Genomic DNA, 6,709 nt, shown 5'->3' on the forward strand with positions numbered 1-6,709 from the left:
TTGTGATCGCTATGCCCAAGACAGCCTCCAACCGTCACATCACCCACAAGTCCTTCTCTGTTCACCAAAAACAGGTCCAGTGGAGCACCTTCCCTAGTTGGCTCGCTCACCAGCTGTGTCAGGAAATTATCTTATCTTCCACACACTCCACGAACCTCCTAGACTGTTTCCTCTCCGCTGCATTGTATTTCCAGCAGACATCTGGTAAGTTGAAGTCCCCCACGAGAAGAAGGGCTAGCGATTGTGAGACTTCTCCCAGCTGCTTATAGAATATTTCATCTGCTTCTTTATCTTGGTTGGGCTGTCTATAACACACTCCCACCGTGATATCTGCCTTGTTGGCCTTCCCCCTGATTCTTACCCATAAACACTCAACCCTATCGTCACCATCATCATTAAGCTCTAGACAGTCAAAACACTCCCTGACGTACAGGGCTACCCCACCGCCTCTCCTTCCTTGCCTATCCCTTCTGAAGAGTTTATCGCCATCCATTGCAGCACTCCAGTTGTGCGAGTGATCCCACCATGTTTCTGTGATGGCAACTATATCGTAGGTTTCCAGCTGCACAATGGCTTCCAGCTCCTCCTGTTCGTTGCCCATGCTGCGTGCATTGGCGTAGACGCACTTCAGTTGGGCTATTGATCCCGTCCCCTTTTTGGGGGGAGAAACCCTAAGTTCTATGTGACTTTTCTCTGGCAATTCCTTTTTTTCTAACAATTGCAGCAACCTTGGTAAATTGTTCCAGAAGGCAATTGTTCTCTGACTGTCAGAAAGTTACAAGAATTCCTTTATAGTGTGTTTGTCTAATTTCTTCCAATAGGTAGGTCTTACTATACATTAGCCTCCTAAGTTAAAAGATGGCCTGTTAAGTTCTATGTTAAAATTGTGTCCTTTGAAAATCCTCACTGACTATGACTGTATCATACTTCAGCCATCTTTTTTCTAGTGAAAACAGTGAATTTTGAACTATTTAAAAAAAACAAAACAAAACAAAACAAAACAAGAAAAACCAACTCAGTCCCTCCAAATAAAGAAATGCCAATCTGAATTTTGGTAGTGGAGATGAGTGAATGCTTCTGACTGTGCCACACAGAAAAGTAACAACTCATATTGACGGATGGAGATACTTTTGTTTGTTTGAGCCATGACTCATCTGCACTGGCAGTTCTGCTCAGAAATCTGCCAAAAACATTAGAGCTGCATCTTGTTTTGGATGAGAATCCCTCATGTAGGTCTCAGCTACTGCTGACATATATCTGGAGAGCTCAGAATATGGACAAACCAAGCATCTGACAGAGAAGTGTCAGTACATTTTGTTGAAAGCACAGGATCAAATTAGATAAATATACTAACCATTAATATGTTCTACCGGAACTCTATGAATTTAATTCAATGAACAATAAAAAGGAATATGGGAAAAGATTAATAAATCAGACTCCCAATTTGAATGGTGATAGCATCATAAAATAATGAAATGAATGATAAATACCACATATCATTTAAAAAGAGGAATAATTTTATTACTCTCCCCACTCCACATGTACATAAGCATCATGAAGAGAAACTATGTTTCTAGATATTGTAAATTCCCCCTTTTTAAAGTAAATTTTATGGCAACAAGAAGACGACAATTAAGTCTTGATCTAACCCTGAACTTTTTCCAGGACCAGCTGGGTCCTTAAGGCTATAACTAAAAAGAGATTTCTTACAAGACTTTTCCTTTAATAGTGATCATAATGTACCCAAATTCAAGTCTCTTAGAAATAGATAAAAACCAGACCAATACAAAGAAACAAGACCCTCAATACAATATATTCTCTCTTGAAAAAGTGAAACTAGATAAAACTGAGAGAAATAAAGAAGTTGGTTGGTTATAGGCCATCTTGAGTACTGTGACCTGTGCTTTTTAACATATTAATAAATTGTATGGCAAAAATAGGGCAAACAGTGAGATGTCAGTCTTCTGCTAACAAAGCATTTTTTGTAATTGATTTAGGTTTCAGTGACCAGTATCCCAACATTCACACCTTCTGTAACTTCTGCTTGGCTTTTTACAACTTACTTTCGCTCTGCCCCCTAAGGAGGCCATGCCACCACACACATAATCTCAGAAAGCATAACCGCATGAGGCTTAAGGAGAATCTGTCATCTACCATGAAGCCTCAATATCTGAAAACAGCGACAAAGCAGGAAGATTAAATTCTTCATTGATAAATGTAAATAGGAAATGACTTGCTGATTAACAACCTTACAACAATGGGCTCTAAATTATTTTTTACCAGTCTGAAGAGAGATTTTGAAGTCATTGTGAGTAGCTTTCTGAAAACATAGAAACAATACTTAATGGCAATCCACAGGAAAGGATTATGTACAAGGTAATAGAGTTTGACAAAAAATATAACTATGCTGCTGCTAAAGTATATGGTGTGGTGCACCCACACCTTGAATCGTGTTTGTAGGTCTGTTCACTTTAGTTAAGGTAAGTAAATGACACAGACAAGACCTGAACAGATGACCAGGGACACTAGAAAGGATGTTTACACTTAGAAGACAAATGACTGAGGAGGAGCATGTTATACAGATTCATAAAATCATGAATGGAAAAGGTGAACATGGAGTGAATATTTACTCTTTCAGCTAAGAAACATCAATAAAACTGTGAGGCAAAAGATGTAAAGAAGAAAAAATTAAGTTTTGGGTTGTAGGGTTGTTTTTTTTAATATAACACTGAAGTTAAGATGCTCTGAAAACCAAAACTGCAGAATTAAGTCTTTCAAAAAAACCAGAACAGACTCAGTTGTGGAGTACAGATTCATTTGTGGCTATTAAAAATCAGCCATTTTCTACATCATTTGTTGCTGGAAGATGGAAGGGACAATTGCTACTCAGCATATGCCATGCTTTTAAAGAATACTGCATCCAGCTTTGGGAACCTTAAACTAGAAGAATTATTAATAAAGTAGAGCAAATCCAAGAGGTCCACTAAGATGGTTGGGGGATGAAGCACTTGCCCTGTTGAAGTTGAAGGAGCCTGGAGAAGAGACAGCTTTGAGGGGATTTAACAGCAGCCCCCCAGTACTTACAAGAAGGGCATGGAGAAGACAGAACCAGGGTTCTTCACAGTAGTGAATGGCAGGAGATGAGATGAACTAGACATAAACTGGAATAAAAGAGTTTCAGACTGGATATAAAGGGAAACTTTTTCACCACAAGAACAGCTAAGCAATGCAGCAAGTTGTTCAAAGTTGTGCAGTCTCCTTTCTTGGAGATTTTCAAGACCCAAATGGATAAAGCCCTCAGCAACCTGGTCTGATATCACAGACCACCGCTTTGAGCAAGTTAGAGTTAAGACCTTCCATATTGAATTATCCTATGAATTTATAATCTCATGATCTTCTTCAGTTTCCACACTGTTGACACAATAATTCCTCTAGTTCATCTTGGTAGTTAAATGAGAGAATGATGATCCTGATGTGAAGATAGTTAAATCTTTTGAACTAATAGCAAAGAAGTAAAAGCTTGACTTTCCTGAAATAACAGCAAAATGCTCAAGACTTTGTGGCACTGGTATTCTACTCATTTCATTAAGTAGCACTGATCTGCTTATTTCAGTGGTCAGACAATGTCAGACAATACATTTTTCCAAACTGCAACCCCAAATTAATGAAGCTTGTAACTCTTCCTTATTTGAAGGAAGTTTAAACATGAACTATGTAAGTCACAATTAGATTCTCCTGGGAGATCATAAATGGAATTTAGGTTGTAAACACAGATCTATGGACTTCTTGCACAGGCAAAATTTAATCCATACATAGTTTTTCACTGACATTGCTCATACAGAAAAGGTTTTCAGGACTGATAATGAAGCTAATAATGAAGAAAGAGTGAGTACTAGATAATTTAATCTCACAAATACACTGCAAAAGCAAGTCCATATATATTATTCCTCTCACAAGAAAGCTGCAATCTTTTGGTTTTCTGTTTAGATTAACATCAACTTGAAGAAGAGTGCTAGTTGATAAAAAACACTTCAGAGAATTAAAACTGAAACCAGAAAACCAGACATGATAAGAATGGTACATGATTAGCTATTGTACTAAAAAGATTTTAAATCACTTTTAACAAAACTGTAGTAAAATGATCTGCTTGGGTAAAACTATGACCTGTCTGGGTTTTCTAATGGACTATGACTCTCTATTCAAAATATGTTGCCATTATAATTTACCCACCTTCATCTCTGTGTTCAAATGCTCCCTGTAAGGTTGGTTAAGCTGTAACAAATGATGAAAGCAAATTAATTTAATTTCTAGATATCAGCTGCTCCATCAGTAAGGAGAAAATCACAAACATAAGAGATGAAATGAGCAATGTGATTAAAATGCTATCTGTGTGCTTGAAAAAATCCTAGCGATTTTAGGAATGTTAGAAGTTTTAAGATTGTCTCTATCTTCAGACTAAGGTGGTAAATCCACAATATCTGTAAAAACAGAATGAGCATCCTCAGACTGCTCAGTGTATAACACCACCACTAGCATTTTTATAGCACTTTTCAATGAAAGTGCTCCAAGCATTTTAAACAGGAGACTATGTTTCATTAGCCTTATTTTATGTTCATGGAACAAACATACTGAGAAAGTGACAAAAAAAAATGTGGGAACAAGATCACTACTGAGGTCTTACAATTCCAAAGTCCTAAAGAGCTACGCTTTAGTGTACTGTTCCTAGGCTTCCACGCTTTAGTATACTGTTCCTAGGCTTCCTTTTAGCTGCCCTGAAGATGTAGACTGTCCAGAAAGGAAAGACATACAACTTTATGTGATTCTCTCATGACTTTAGGAGGATGTGTATGCAGTAGGTTCAGTACACGTGTGTGCATGTATATGGAAATCCATAACAAAATTGCTGCAGTGATAAGAAGTGGATTCAGTATTAGCTGATGTTCTCACCTACTTCCCATTCTGACTGACTCCCACACTAGCCCTGCAGTTCAGCACTCTGTAGACCACAGCCAGCATACTGCATCTAGCTTTGGGATCCCAGTATGAGAAGGAAATCAATAAACAAGGGTGAGTTCAGTGCGGGACTACCGGGATGGTCAGGGATGAGAAGACTTGCCCTGTGAAGAGAGGCTGAGGGAGCTGGACTTGTTCAGCTGTGATTTTGTAATGGGAAATTCTGGTTTTATTCAGGACAATATTACCATATATGCAGGCTGTGTGGACTGTGAAGAGCTTGTTACCATCATGACAATGCTAATTAATAAATATGTGTATTACTTTACCTACTCTGCTCATAATGTGTAAACTACTATGTCAGCAATTTTAGCTACTAATGACTGTGGAGTTTAATGGCACTTAGAAAATCAGAACCTAGAGTATGAAGTAGATAGTCTGTTAGCCTGGAAGCAGAAGTTTTCATTGTAAGGAAAAAAAAAAAAGCATGAAATTTTTCATATAAGTGTATTTCTTATAGTAGAAATTACAAAAGAACAATAAAGCACAGGAATTAAAGTACAGAATGAATAAATGAATATCTGTTCAGTGTTCAAGACTGTAAATAGTTCAGTGTTATTGAAACTACAAATTCTAAAACAAAACAAAACAAACAAAAATATCTACTCCTAAATGCTTCATTATCACAAATCTATGAATGATAAATATAACACGCAGTAAGTAATTGAAAGGTAGCATTTAAAATTACATGCTCTAAAGCAAAATGGTTAGAAAAGCATTCATGCAAATCTTATCTAGACCTTAACCTTGAAAATACTTGAGCACATGTATACCTGTAGATGTGAAAAAATTGCTTGAATAAGTCAAGCTATTAAGCTTTTAAGAATGGATTAAAAACAGTACAGAGGGGCATTTATATTTAACAGGAATCAGAGGATAAAGCAATGATGTCTTTAGACTAAACTGACTTAGATACCACACTCCATTAATTTCCATGAAAGTCTGCAGAAGTAGAATAGAATCATAGAATCATTAAGGCTGGAAAAGACCTCTAGGATCATCGAGTCCAACCGTCAACCCAACACCACCATGCCCACTAAACCATGTCCCTAAGTGCCGCATCTACACGTCTTTTAAATACTTCCAGGGAGGGGGACTCAACCACTTCCCTGGGCAGCCTCTTCCAATGTTTAACAACTCTTTCAGTAAAGAAATTTTTCCTCACAAATTTTATTCCTGGCTGATTGGACTCCGTGCCTCAGTTTCCCCATCTGTGAAATGGGGCTGATGATCCTAAAGGAGCCATCCCCACTGCCAGGAGCAACCGTGACCGGCAAGCAAGAGCATCCCAAGTCAAAGGGGGTCCAGTGCGGCCGGGTAGAGCCAGGCATCACCTTTGGCTCATATTTGGGGCGGAACAGTCAAAATAACCCATCCAGTAGACAGGTTGATGATCTTTTCCTTGCTCACCTTTCTTTCCTGTCCCCATCTTGAAACCCATCCCTCTGCTCCAAGGGTTGTTCCCAGTTTGTTCACAGCCCGCAGATCGACACCGGACGCATTTTCCACTCAGGAGTTCAGCTCAGATCCCTGCGGAAGAGGAAAAATCAAAAAAAGCCGAGGAGAAGTTTGGGGCGAGGCTCATTTCTACCTGCAGCTCACCTGTCTCGGCGGCATTTTCTCTGCCTTTCTCCCTGAGAAATGCTCCAAGCGCCCGGCAGCCAGCGCCACTGCAACCCTGGGAAGGACCAGCAAC

The sequence above is a fragment of the Pygoscelis adeliae genome, unplaced genomic scaffold, assembly GCF_000699105.1.
Source record: "Pygoscelis adeliae isolate BGI_AS28 unplaced genomic scaffold, ASM69910v1 Scaffold168, whole genome shotgun sequence".
NCBI classification, from domain to species: Eukaryota; Metazoa; Chordata; class Aves; order Sphenisciformes; family Spheniscidae; genus Pygoscelis; species Pygoscelis adeliae.